We start from the raw sequence: 14,537 nt of genomic DNA, 5'->3' as shown, positions 1-14,537 counted from the left end.
GGGCAGAGGGCAGAGCAGGCCACTGCCAGAATCATTGCCCTAGGACTTGGCCGAAAAAGATTTAATGACTTCACGATGATAGCTTAGCCTTGCACTACCTGTTGCTTCAGCACTCACTACCCTTCCCACCCTCAATTATCAGCATTCTGCTCCTATCACTGCAGCACACTTCACTCTACCTCCTTCAGCGCCTACTGCAGCACTCTGCACCTGATACTCTCCTCACTATTACTTCCTTCACCACCTCACACCTCTGCTATCTTTCACACACCAGCATCACTACTCTACCATGACATGCACATCCTCAAAACTTCTCACCACACTAACAACTGACACATTCCCTTCTTTCTTGCAGGGCCAGCTCGCACACAATAATGGGGAGCAGGCAGCCACAGGAGAAGGGCCACATTTCATCAATGTGATGTCTCCACTTGAAGAACAGGTTATGCACATCATGGGAAGGGGGCGTGTCAGGAGCATGGTGTCTGACGAGCCTGGAAAAGTCCTGCACAGGATTCTACAGAAACCATCTTCCCCTCCTTCCCTTCTCACTTAAATGTGCTGTCATCCTGGGAGAGGACAGCAGGTGCCTCTCCGCTCTCTCAGGGTGACAGCATGCCTTTTCCCCTGCCAGCCTCTCAACCAGTGCCCTAGTTAGTGACAGGCAGCCAGTGCGGTCAGACTGCCCTGTTAGTTGTATGATTTATATCAATGAGTATTAATTGTATTCAGGTGGTGGGTATCAATTGGAGACTCTCTTGTATCCTTTTTACATGAGAGCTTATGTAGGGTGTGGTGTGTGTGTGTGTATGTGTAAGGGGAATCTCTATGAATAAAGGCTTGGAAACAACGAAAGACCAGGCTCTATTACTCTAGCCTTCACTACACGGCTATCCAATTATAACATGCCCCAGCCGAAGCTGAGTCCCAGCAGTCTGCAGCCATAGGAACCACCTCATAGGAGTACTCGAATAGGTAAATTAGCATAGAAGACAGGCAGTAGGGATTTGTAGATATGTAGCAGTCGTGTAACCATTTGTGAAATCAAGAATGGAGTCTGTTGGAAGTAAAGATGTTTTGTTTTGGTATGCCTGTTGGTCTTCATAATCTTAGGGATGTGACAGGAACAGCCATGATGTTGTATTGTTTGAGGGCATTGATATGGTGGCTTCCAGGACTGGGCCAAATGGAAGGAGGGAATGTTGGTGCTCTGGGGAGAGGAGAGATGGTTCAGGAGAATCTCCCCTCAATAATTTGCTGCCTCACAGCTCTGACAACTCGCTGTACTGCTGGGCCGTGCTATTCTTCTGCATCGTCTGGCTCCTCATTCCCTTCTTCATCTTCCTGCTCAACTTTTTCCTCCTGATGCAGCTTCAAGATAACTCCTCTTTGAATAGTTAGATTGTGGAGCATGCAGCAAACGATAACGAATCTTGTCACTTGCTCCAGGCTATGCTGAAGGATTCCTCTTGAGCGGTCCAGACAGTGGATCCATTGTTTCAGGACAGCGGGAAACAGTGAGAGCGGAGCGAGGTTAAAAACAGCGCACAGCGAGAGCGGGAGTTAACCGGAGCGGCGGGAAACAGTGAGAGCGGAGCGAGGTTATAAACAGCGCACAGCGAGAGCGGGAGTTAACCGGAGCGGTGGGAAACAGTGAGAGCGGAGCGAGGTTAAAAACAGCGAACAGCGAGAGCGGGAGATCACCGGAGCGGCGGGAAACAGTGAGAGCGGAGCGAGGTTAAAAACAGCGCACAGCGAGAGCGGGAGATCACCGGAGCGGTGGGAAACAGTGAGAACGGAGCGAGGTTAAAAACAGCGCACAGCGAGAGCGGGAGATCACCGGAGCGGTGGGAAACAGTGAGAACGGAGCGAGGTTAAAAACAGCGCACAGCGAGAGCGGGAGATCACCGGAGCGGCGGGAAACAGTGAGAACGGAGCGAGGTTAAAAACAGCGCACAGCGAGAGCGGGAGATCACCGGAGCGGCGGGAAACAGTGAGAGTGGAGCGAGGTTATAAACAACACACAGCGAGAGCGGGAGTTCACCGGAGCGGCGGGAAACAGTGAGAGTGGAGCGAGGTTAAAAACAGCGCACAGCGAGAGCGGGAGTGGAACGACCGCGTTCCGATAAAAATCTAAGAGTGACGTCACAGGTGAAGCGGGTTGGTGATTGGTGAGACCGGAGCTGATTGGTGAGTAGGTTCAGGTGAGTATTCCTACCATTTTACTGTAAGTAAAGTAATAAGAAAGGGAAGGTCTGCAGGTTTTATAGCAGGTAGTGTTTTTTTTTAGTGAACCTAGGTCCCGAGTATAGTTAACATTTTCTAATTTCAACGTAATTTAAAAGGGGTAACTAAGCTAAGGCAAGTCATGGCAGCAGACCTCGCACCCGTGATATGCCCCTCCTGCAAGATGTGGGAAGTCATGGACACTACCAGTGTCCCTGCTGACCATGTGTTCAGGAAGTGTGTCCACCTGCAGCTACTGACCAATCGTATCTCGGAGCTGGAGCTGCGGGTGGTCTCACTGTGGAGCATCCGCGATGCAGAGAAACTCGTGGATAACACGTTTAGTGAGTTGGTCACACCGCAGGTAAAGGGAGCACAGGCAGGAAGTGAATGGGTGACCACCAGGCAGAGTAAGAGGTGCAGGCAGGTAGTGCAGGGGTCCCCTGTGGCCATCCCCCTCTCAAACAGGTATACCGTTTTGGATGCTGTTCGGGGAGATGGCTCACCAGTGGAAGGTGGCAGCGGCCAGGTTCATGGCACCGTGGCTGGCTCTGCTGCACAGGAGGGCAGGAAAAAGAGTGGCAGAGCTATAGTGATAGGGGACTCGATTGTAAGGGGAATAGACAGGCGTTTCTGCGGACGCAACCGAGACTCCAGGATGGTATGTTGCCTCCCTGGTGCAAGGGTCAGGGATGTCTCGGAGCGGCTGCAGGACATTCTGGAGGGGGAGGGTGAACAGCCAGTTGTCGTGGTGCATATAGGTACCAAAGATATAGGTAAAAAACGGGATGAGGTCCTACAAGCTGAATTTAGGGAGTTAGGAGTTAAACTAAAAAGTAGGACCTCAAAGGTAGTAATCTCAGGATTGCTACCAGTACCACGGGCTAGTCAGAGTAGGAATGACAGGATAGCTAGGATGAATACTTGGCTTGAGAGATGGTGCAAGAGGGAGGGATTCAAATTCCTGGGCCATTGGAACCGGTTCTGGGGGAGGTGGGACCAGTACAAATTTGACGGTCTGCATCTGGGCAGGACTGGAACCAATGTCCCAGGGGGATTGTTTGCTAGTGCTGTTGGGGAGGGTTTAAACTAATGTGGCAGGGGGATGGGAACCGATGCAGGAAGTCAGTGGGAAGTAAAGTGGTGACAGAAACAAAAGGCAGTAAGGGAGAGTGTACAAAACATGACCGGACAGATGGTCTGAGAAAGCAGGGCAAAGACCAAGGGAAGTCTAGATTAAACTGCATTTATTTCAATGCAAGAAGTCTGATGGGCAAGGCAGATGAACTTAGGGCATGGATGGATACATGGGACTGGGATGTTATAGCTATTACTGAAACATGGCTAAGGGAGGGGCAGGACTGGCAGCTCAATGTTCCAGGGTACAGATGCTATAGGAAAGATAGAGCAGGAGGTAAGAGAGGAGGGGGAGTTGCATTCTTGATTAGGGAGAACATCACAGCAGTAGTGAGAGGGGATATATCCGAGGGTTCGCCCACGGAGTCGATATGGGGAGAACTGAAAAATAAGAAGGGAGAGATCACTTTGATAGGATTGTACTACAGACCCCCAAATAGTCAACGGGAAATTGAGGAGCAAATATGTAAGGAGATGACAGACAGCTGCAAGAAAAATAGGGTGGTAATAGTAGGGGACTTTAACTTTCCCAACATTGACTGCGACAGCCATAGCATTAGGGGCTTGGATGGAGAGAAATTTGTTGAGTGTATTCAGGAGGAATTTCTCATTCAGTATGTGGATGGCCTGACTAGAGAGGGGGAAAAACTTGACCTCCTCTTGGGAAATAAGGAAGGGCAGGTGACAGAAGTGTTAGTGAGGGATCACTTTGGGACCAGAGATCATAATTCCATTAGTTTTAAGATAGCTATGGAGAATGATAGGTCTGGCCCAAAAGTTAAAATTCTAAATTGGGGAAAGGGCAATTTTGATGGTATTAGACAGGAACTTTCAGAAGTTGATTGGGAGAGTCTGTTGGCAGGCAAAAGGACGTCTGGTAAGTGGGAGGCTTTCACAAGTGTGTTAACCAGGGTTCAGGGTAAGCACATTCCTTATAAAGTGAAGGGCAAGGCTGGTAGAAGGAGGGAACCTTGGATGACTCGGGAGATTGAGGCCCAAGTCAGAAAGAAGAAGGAGGCATATGACATGCATAGGCAGCTGGGATCAAGTGGATCCCTTGAAGAGTATAGAGATTGCCGGAGTAGAGCTAAGAGAGAAATCAGGAGGGCAAAAAGGGGACATGAGATTGCTTTGGCAGATAAGGCAAAGGAGAATCCAAAGAGCTTCTACAAATACATAAAGGGCAAAAGAGTAACTAGGGAGAGAGTAGGGCCTCTTAAGGATCAACAAGGTCATCTATGTGCAGAACCACAAGAGATGGGTGAGATCCTGAATGAATATTTCACATCGGTATTTACGGTTGAGAAAGGCATGGATGTGAGGGAACTTGGGGAAATAAATAGTGATGTCTTGAGGAGTGTACATATTACAGAGAGGGAGGTGCTGGAAGTCTTAACGCGCATCAAGGTAGATAAATCTCCGGGACCTGATGAAATGTATCCCAGGACGTTATGGGAGGTTAGGGAGGAAATTGCGGGTCCCCTCGCAGAGATATTTGAATCATCGACAGCTACAGGTGAGGTGCCTGAAGATTGGAGGGTAGAAAATGTTGTGCCTTTGTTTAAGAAGGGCAGCAGGGAAAAGCCTGGGAACTACAGACCAGTGAGCCTGACATCTGTAGTGGGTAAGTTGTTAGAGGGTATTCTGAGGGACAGGATCTACAGGCATTTGGAGAGGCAGGGACTGATTAGAAACAGTCAGCATGGTTTTGTGAGAGGAAAATCATGTCTCACGAATTTGATTGAGTTTTTTGAAGGGATAACCAAGAAGATAGATGAGAGCTGTGCAGTAGACGTGGTCTACATGGACTTTAGCAAAGCCTTTGACAAGGTACCGCATGGTAGGTTGTTGCATAAGGTTAAATCTCACGGGATCCAAGGTGAGGTAGCCAATTGGATACAAAATTGGCTTGACGACAGAAGACAGAGGGTGGTTGTAGAGGGTTGTTTTTCAAACTGGAGGCCTGTGACCAGCGGTGTGCCTCAGGGATCGGTGCTGGGTCCGCTGTTATTTGTTGTTTATACTAATGATTTGGATGAGAATTTAGGAGGCATGGTTAGTAAGTTTGCAGATGACACCAAGATTGGTGGCATTGTGGACAGTGAAGAAGGTTATCTAGGATTGCAACGGGATCTTGATAAATTGGGCCAGTGGGCCGATGAATGGCAGATGGAGTTTAATTTCGATAAATGTGAGGTGATGCATTTTGGTAGATCGAATCGGGCCAGGACCTACTCCGTTAATGATAGGGCGTTGGGGAGAGTTATAGAACAAAGAGATCTGGGAGTACAGGTTCATAGCTCCTTGAAAGTGGAGTCACAGGTGGATAGGGTGGTGAAGAAGGCATTTGGCATGCTTGGTTTCATTGGTCAGAACATTGAATACAGGAGTTGGGATGTCTTGTTGAAGTTGTACAAGACATTAGTAAGGCCACACTTGGAATACTGTGTACAGTTCTGGTCACCCTATTATAGAAAGGATATTATTAAACTAGAAAGAGTGCAGAAACGATTTACTAGGATGCTACCGGGACTTGATGGTTTGACTTATAGGGAGAGGTTAGATAGACTGGGACTTTTTTCCCTGGAGAGTAGGAGGTTAATGGGTGATCTTATAGAAGTCTATAAAATAATGAGGGGCATAGATAAGGTAGATAGTCAAAATCTTTTCCCAAAGGTAGGGGAGTCTATAACGAGGGGGCATGGATTTAAGGTGAGAGGGGAGAGATACAAAAGGGCCCAGAGGGACAATTTTTTCACTCAAAGGATGGTGAGTGTCTGGAACGAGCTGCCAGAGGCAGTGGTAGAGGCGGGTACAATTTTGTCTTTTAAAAAGCATTTGGACAGTTACATGGGTAAGATGGGTATAGAGGGATATGGGCCAAGTGCAGGCAATTGGGACTAGCTTAGTGGTATAAACTGGGCGACATGGACATGTTGGGCCGAAGGGCCTGTTTCCATGTTGTAACTTCTATGACTCTATGATTCTATGAATAGTTTACTCAATCAGAACCCCTGTTGCCGCATGACTCTCATTATATCGGCACTCTCGGCCCGTGCCCGGGTTCCTGACAGGAGGCAGGGGCCAGTTGGTGGAAGGATAGCCCTTCTGTCCCACCAGCCAGCCTGCCACCCAATGGTCTGAGTGGAACAGAGGGGGTATTGAAGAGACCTAGATGACTCTTTGCCTGAGGTCACAAGCAAGCTGAACATTGACCAAATGGAAGACCTTTGTGTTCAGAAACAGTGCTGGTTCCTGATGGGAACACTCCGGGCACTGTGTGTGCAGTTTATGATGCCCTGCGCCTGTGGGAATCCAACAATTTGGGTAAATCCCAATGCTCTTACTTCCTGCTCCAAGGGGAAGGTTGACGAGCTCGCAAACTGTGTATCAATGACCGGTATTTACCATGTGCTCAGTAAACTAACTGATGTTGCTGATGTCACCAGAAACAGTTTGGAAGGAGCCAGAGGCATAAAAGTTTAGAACCACAGTGACCTTCACTGCCACAGGTGTTGGGCTCCAATTCTCACTCCAACAGGTGCCACAGGTACGTGACTGTCTCACTGTTGAAACGCAGCCACCTTAAACACTTCTTCTCTGTAAGGTTCAAGTATGATGTTCTGTTTCAGGCGGTACAGTGGCAGAAAATGAAGGGAAAACAGCCAGGAAGGCCAACTGCTGCATCCCCGCCCTGGCCAGGGCCAGGGTAAATTTCCCTCCCCTCTCCGCCACAAGGATCTTGGCCACCGATGCATTTATTCACCTGCCCCGATGCATTTAATTGATGGTGGCCGGGCACAGGAAACAGGCCAATTTCCCTGCTTCCCACTTCTATTGGGGACCACAGGGCAGTGGCAGTCAATTCACTGTCGCCAATGTTGGTGGGAGAGGGCCTAGTAGTAGGTACCTCTTCCTGTCATATGGCCCCAAATACTCACCCTATGAAGGCTTCGGTCCAGTCTGAGGCCTAAATGTAAAACATTGACATGTCTTCAGGGGACTTCTATCCCCTTTAAGCAGTTGCCATCTTCCTCTTCCTCTTCTTGGCACTGTAGTGGGTGTTGGGCAACTTTCTCTCCCCATGTGGTGGAGATCCTACTGGGAATCTGCCCTGCATATTAAATGAGCCCCGACCGAGGAAACCAGGTTAGGGTCACAATGGGGTCGGAGCAGCCACAAACACACCCACACACCCACACACGGACACCCCCCACACCCACACAGACACACACACCCACACACACACAGGCACACACACACACACACAGAGGCACACAGGCACACACACACACACAGACACACCCCCACAGACACAAAGGCACACACCCCCACACCCACACACACCCCCACACCCATTTCCACCCACACCCATACACACAGACACACACCCACACCCACACACAGAGCCACACACACAGACGCACACCCACACACCCAGCCACATCCACACCCACACCCATACATACAGACACACACCCACACACTCACCCACACCCATACACACACCCACACACCCACCCACACCCACACCCATACACACAGACACACACCCACACCCACACATAGAGCCACACACCCATACACACACCCACACACCCACCCACACCCACACCCATACACACAGACACACACCGACACACCCACTCACACCCACACCCATACACACAGACACACACCCACACCCACACCCACACACATACACACAAACACTCACACATACAGACACAGACACACACACCCACACACACACATCCACAGACACAGACACACACACCCACACACACAGACACACTCACCCACACACACACACCCACACACACCCACACAAACACTCACACACACAGACACAGACACTCACACATACCCCCCCACACACAGACACACCGCCCCACACACACACACACACATACACAGACTTTTCAGTAGGGAAGCTGAAATGTTTAATACCCACACTGGACAGTTCCTCAATCACAGCCCAGGTGAGCCCCAGCCTTAAATCTTCAGCCCTAAGTTATGATCTGTCTCCATTAGGTGGAGCTGCTGACGTGTCTATTTTCCATGCCATGCTATAATCTCTCGCTCTGTTGAATGATAGTGGGATGGGCTTGTGTTGTTTACAGTCAGGACTGCCCTCCTGGGGAGGAAAACAGGCATGTGGAATAAAGACAGGAAATACTGGGGTGGGCCAATACAAATTGAAAACAAAAATGATTGGTTAAATGTGAGAGCTATTCTGAGATTGAGCCTGCTTATGCCTGTTTTTCACTTATTTAAAGTACAATTTACATTTAAATACTTTTGGTATGAACCTTGAGACTTGCCAGTAAAAAAAACCCTAATAATCCTGATCATGATATCTGATTTGGCAGATTTCAACTTTGTTTACTACGTTCTGTAAAGCTTTTATTTCTGTCATATGATACATGGCACAGCGCCATCTGATGCAGGCACCATGCAGGATGGGCAGAGGTTAAAGAAAAAGGAAGTGCTTTTATGACAGATTTTTGCTGATAAAAATTTGTAGTTGCTGTTTTGAAGCGCTATACATTGTGATTGTTGATTATGTAAATACTTCCTGCTGAACTGTTGATGTTTTCAGATGCCTTGATATTGTTTTTTTTGTATGAATCAGAAGAGGTCAGAAGGCTAACCAAACGCACAGGCAACGCTTGAAGGATGTTGCAGTTGAATTCAGAGACACAGGGCAGAACTTTGAGGCTGTGGAACAATGGCAGATCCTTGCATGCAAAGGGCGACAAATCCGAAAATTGCTGTGTTTTGCCTGTGATTTTCCATTCATTAACATTGGTGGGAGGAAAGTCCCAGGTAATATATCCACAATTTCCTGATAAGCCATCTACTGTGTCCAAGGATGTAAAGCGGGCGCAACTGTGCTGTCTCGTGATCTGGCATTTGGTGGCAGGTAAGTGAACCAAAAATAACAGTCCTGATAGGCATAGATCTTCAGCTTCAGATGGCGGAGATCATGCAGACGAAGGCATTTCTCATCATCCTGCCATTAATGACATCAGACGTGGGGCCCACTGAATCAGAATGGGTGGACTGAGACGCTCTGGGAATAAATAGTAGCAGATCAACCATCCTGGCACCAGACTCCAACCTCAGTGAGGTGAGATTTGCTGTGACTGGATAGACAGGAGCTATCACATTATATTGTGTAGTTTTGGTGTTATTTCCACTTAGTGCATTTCAATCCAGCTGTGGGTCCTGCTGGAGAGGGATTTCAATGGGATCTAACCTGCCTCCTAAAGGTAATTCCCCTCTGGGAGATTGAGAGCATGGCATTACCAATGAGCGTACCGTTATAATTTTTATTCCTCGATGTGGATGAGGAACTGAGACTGGAATAGAGAAGGATACAGGATTAGAGGAGACTGAGGAGGGGGAGAAATTACCCAGAAAGCGGACTCTATGGATCAAGAAGTTCTTTCCTGCGGTTATCTGAGGATCAATGATTGAGTAGATTCCTTGGGTTGGAAGGGCATAAGACACATTACTGCCCAAGGGGAAACCTGAATATAAATTCCAGTAGGAGGGAGATATGGGTGGATCTTCTGTTCCCCATATCAAGGATGTGTGTCAGGGGTGAGACACAGGATTCCCTGGGAAATTGCTCCCTTATGCCCTTGAAAGGCTTCAATGGAATACCCTCAGTTGAGACCTGGAGTGAGTCCCATTTAGGCCTTCTGAAGGCCTCAAACCTTTATTAGAGTACGTTCATTGTTGCCAGAGGGAATTGATTACCTACTCTAGCTGCAGTAGCTTCAGTGGTGGCCGAGAACATTTAAATAAAACATTTCCTCAGCATGTTTCGTCCTCAGGAGGACTGTGCTCCACCTTCGAAAGGCCGATTATCTTGGGCCGGGGCAGTCGCCACTAATGCGCTTTTGCAGGCTTGCCCTGGCTCTGTAAATTACCCCATCCCTGGGATTTGGTATGGGGTCTCCAGCCTTTGGTAACGATGGGCAGGGGTTCCTCTTGACCGCACTTTTGCAGGTGGAATTTCCAGGCCTCCTTTTCCCTAAAGGTGCCGTGACCTTAATACTATACTGGAACCTGACCTGCAGCTTCCTCCAGGAATGTCTGTGGAGGTGGAGGTCGCAACAACTCTGATCATAATACAATTAGGTCCAATCTTATTGGCCAATCCAAGGCTGCAGCTAATCTAATGCAGGTCTCAGATTTTAAGAGGACCAACTTTACAAAAATGGCTGAAGATCTGGCAAAAGTTGACTGGGCAACCCTACTAGATAGGCAATCAGGTACTGAGGACAAATTCTCAAACAGAATGAAGCCATTTCTGTCCCAACGGTTAAAAGAAGGACACATGGTAAAACAAAACCATTATGGTTGACAAGAAATGTACAGAGGCAAATTTGATCGAAACAGAAGCCATTCTACACACTTGAGGCATTTAACTCGCAGGAGATCGGGGAAAAGTATCACATGCAATTAAGGAAGACAAAACAGCCAAAAGATTAGCCAAGAGATCTCTGGAAAAGAAGGTGGTGCATAATTGTGGCAGTAATAGCAAAAGCATTTTTAGCTATGTCCATAGTCAGAAGACCATAAAGGATGGTGTATGACCACTGAAGGATATTGTAGACAGATTCAAACTGATTCTCAGGTTATGTCAGAGTTGCTAAATGACTATTTTGCATCAGTCGATACTCATGTAGATGATGCTTATGTTCCAGATGAGGGGTGCACAGTATTGAATAGCATTATTAATATTAAAATAGATAGTAATGTCATCTTGGATAGAATAGGAAAGCTCAAAATTGATAGAGTTCCAGGTCCAGATAATATTCAACCAAGGGTGATTAAAGAGATGGGACAGGTGCTCTGGGTGCCCCTTGCATGTATATTCAATAGTTCAATAGGGTCAAGGATAGTGTCATGGAGTTCCTATTTTTAAAAAAGGGGACAAAACAGAGCCAGGAAACTGCAGGCCTATCAGTCTGACATCAATTATTGGGAAGATGCTTGAAGGGATCGTAAGAGATGGCCTTTATGATCACTGGGAAAGGGAAGGGCCCATTAGAATTACACAACACGGCTTCCGAAAGAATATATTGTGCCTATCAAATTTGATAGAGTTTTTTGAGGAAGTCACTCGGGTAGTGGATGTGGGAAATCCAGTGGACATTGTCCACTTGGACTTTCAGAAAGCCATTGATAAGGTACCTCACACTAGGTTACTTCACAAGATAGAATCCTTTAGTAACAGTAGAAATTTGACAAGCTGAATTAGGAATTGGCTCCAATCCCACAGCCAAAAAGTTGTAGTTAACAGATGCGGTTCAGCCTGGAGACATGTGGTGTCCCCCAGGGATCGGTCTTAGGCCTGCTACTCTTCATGGTCTTTATTAATGACCTGGACAGTGGTGTTGGGAGTGTGGTGAGTAAGTTTGCAGATGACACCAAAATTTGTGCAAGGGTTAAGACAGTAGAGAAGTGCAATCAAATCCAAAAAAATTTAAATGTGCTAGGGGATTGGGCCACACATTGGCAAATGACATTTAATTTAGATAAATGTAGTGTTATGCATTTTGGTAGGGCCAACACAGAATACTCGCTTCATTTGCAGGGAACAATACTGAAAGAGGTTGAGTGATAAAATGATCTTGGTGTTATTGTGCACAGATCACTAATGGTTCATGACTAATGTAGAGAAACTGTAGCTAAAGCTAACAAGGTATTGGGTTGTATTAATAGAACCATTCAGCATCAATCAAAGGACACCATTTTGGCACTATACAGGTCGTGAGTCAGATTGCATCTAGAGTACTGTGCCCAGTTTTGGTCCCCCCACATGGTGGGTGAGATTGTGGCTTTGGAAAAGGTGCAGAAGAGAGCTACAAGAATGATTCCTAGCTTAAAGAACCTCAGCTACTCAGATAGGCTCAAGGACCTTGTTCTATTTACTTTAGAGCAGTGTAGACTTAGAGGTGACCTGATAGATGTCTATAAAATAATTAAAGGGCTGAATAGCGCCCCTATTGATAGATTATTCCAGTTTAACAGGTTGTGGAGGACCAGGGGAAAAGAGTTTAAACTATGGAAGAGTAGGAATAGACTGGATGTTAGGCGGTTCTTCTTTTCGCAGAGAATTGTGAGCCTCTGAAATACATTGCCGGCTAGGTTGGCGGGTGCTGACTCTCTGTTTGCCTTCAAGAGGGAGCTGGACTGGTTCCTGACTGGGGCAGAGATTGCATCATATAGAAGGTAAGTGTCTTTATAGATAACACTTGGTCCATGTGATCTCCTGGACTGGTTTCAATCACCTGAGGGGGTCGAAGATGAATTTTACAGAGTATTTTCTTCCCTTATTGACCCTGGGTTTTTTCTGTTTTTGCCTCTCTCAGGAGATTACATGGCTGCAGAGGTGGGTGTGAGGTGGGAAAGTGAGAGGTCGGGGGAGGGAAGAAGTATTTAGCCTTGATGGTCTGGCCATTATGCTGTGGGGCAGGCTTGATGGACCAACTGGTCTTTTCCTGCCCGTCAATTTTGTATGTTCATATGTAACAGCACTCACCTGTTATGCTTCATGATCATTTCAATCCAGTGCAAGTAATCTATGTAACGTATCTCAGTCTGCTGTACACATGCATCAAGCAGATGACAGGTGTATTGTTACTTAAGCTGGGGAATTCATTTCATTCCCAATGGACACAGCTTCTAAACATGAGAGTGCTCTGGGCTTCTTCAGAGTGGCAGGCTTACCAAGAGTACAACAGGCTGCTTACTGCAGATATGTTGCCATCAGAGTGCCAGCTGGTGACATTGGCCTAAATTTTAACCCGGAGCCCGGAAGAGGGCGGGGGTGTTCCTGATGGGAAACCCGGAAGTACGGGCTTCACGGACATCCTTACGATTTTGACAAAAGGAAGTCTTTCATTTTTTTTTGTCAGTTTTCCGCCCGACAGGCCAGCCTGATTGACAGGCTGATTGTCAATCGAATGGGAGAAGCTGACACGAGCAGATAAGTCTTAGATGGGAGGGGGTCAGGGTCGGGGGTCATCGGGGAGGTCGGGGTCATCGAGGGTCAGTCATCGGGAAGGTCAGGAGTCATCGGGGGTCGGTCATTGGAGATCAGTCATCGGAGATCAGTCATCAGGGTTGGTTATCAGGGGGTCGGGAGTCATCGGGGGTCGGTCACTGAGGGTCGGTCATCCGAGGTGGGGGGTCGGGGTCATCGGAGAGGTTGGAAGTCATCGGGGGGGGGGGGGGGTCGGGAATCATCAGGGACCGGTCATCGTGGGTCGGTCATCGGGGGCGGGTCATTGGGGGGTCGGGGTCATCGGGGGGTCGGTCATTGGAGGGGGTCAGAGATCGCGGAGGGGGGTCGGAGATCGTGGGGGGGTGGCATTGCTGCAGTTAGGCTTGTTGGGCTTGGGGGAAGCACTCCTGCTCCTCCAGGTCCACAAGCAGTGTGATAAAGGCACTTATCTGCTGTTTTGAACCTTCTCGCCTCTTCTCATGTGGCGTGTAGCAGAAGGCCCGGGAATCCTGGCCCCCAGGAGTTAAAAATAAAAAAGCTGTGAAATGTGACCCGCAGCCTCCTTGAAAGCTTTCACTGTCCGACCCGCCTCCTAAGAGCGGGTTGGTCGCCCGCCCCTCGTCCCGCCTCCGTTAAAACCAGAAGTGGGCGGGTTGGAAGCGAGTTGGGGTCGGGTTTTAGTTTTTTACAATTTTTCACTTCCCACCTGCCCCCAACCCACTCATTTATGGGGTTAAAATTCAGGCCACTGAGAGGGATTCCCATCTATCAACGTACAACTGGTTTGTGACCACAGGAATAAAATCCTTGTATGTTAGTGCTAGGTATCTTGGAAGTTGCCGTAATGCTTTCATCATGAGGCAGTCCTCGGTGCCAATACGTTTTAAAGATCAGAGGAAGGTGAATGGATGGCTGCTTGGAGACAAGGGATACCCTTTACAGATTTGGCTGAAGCCCCCTGTCAGGATTCCTGCTGAGGAGCCACACAACGATGCCCATGAATCCACCAGGATTATCGTAAGCACACTGATTCCAGTCTCTGGTGGCACTCTACAATATGTTCCAGCTCTCATGTCCTGAATAGTAATCTCCTGCTGCATCCTCCACAGTTTTGTTTGGAGAGAGGAATTAAACTGCAGGAGGACAA

This window comes from Heptranchias perlo, chromosome 22 (genome assembly GCF_035084215.1).
Source record: "Heptranchias perlo isolate sHepPer1 chromosome 22, sHepPer1.hap1, whole genome shotgun sequence".
Lineage (NCBI taxonomy): Eukaryota > Metazoa > Chordata > Chondrichthyes > Hexanchiformes > Hexanchidae > Heptranchias > Heptranchias perlo.
The sequence above is the reverse complement of the archived record's forward strand: the minus strand, read 5'-3'. Positions refer to the sequence as shown.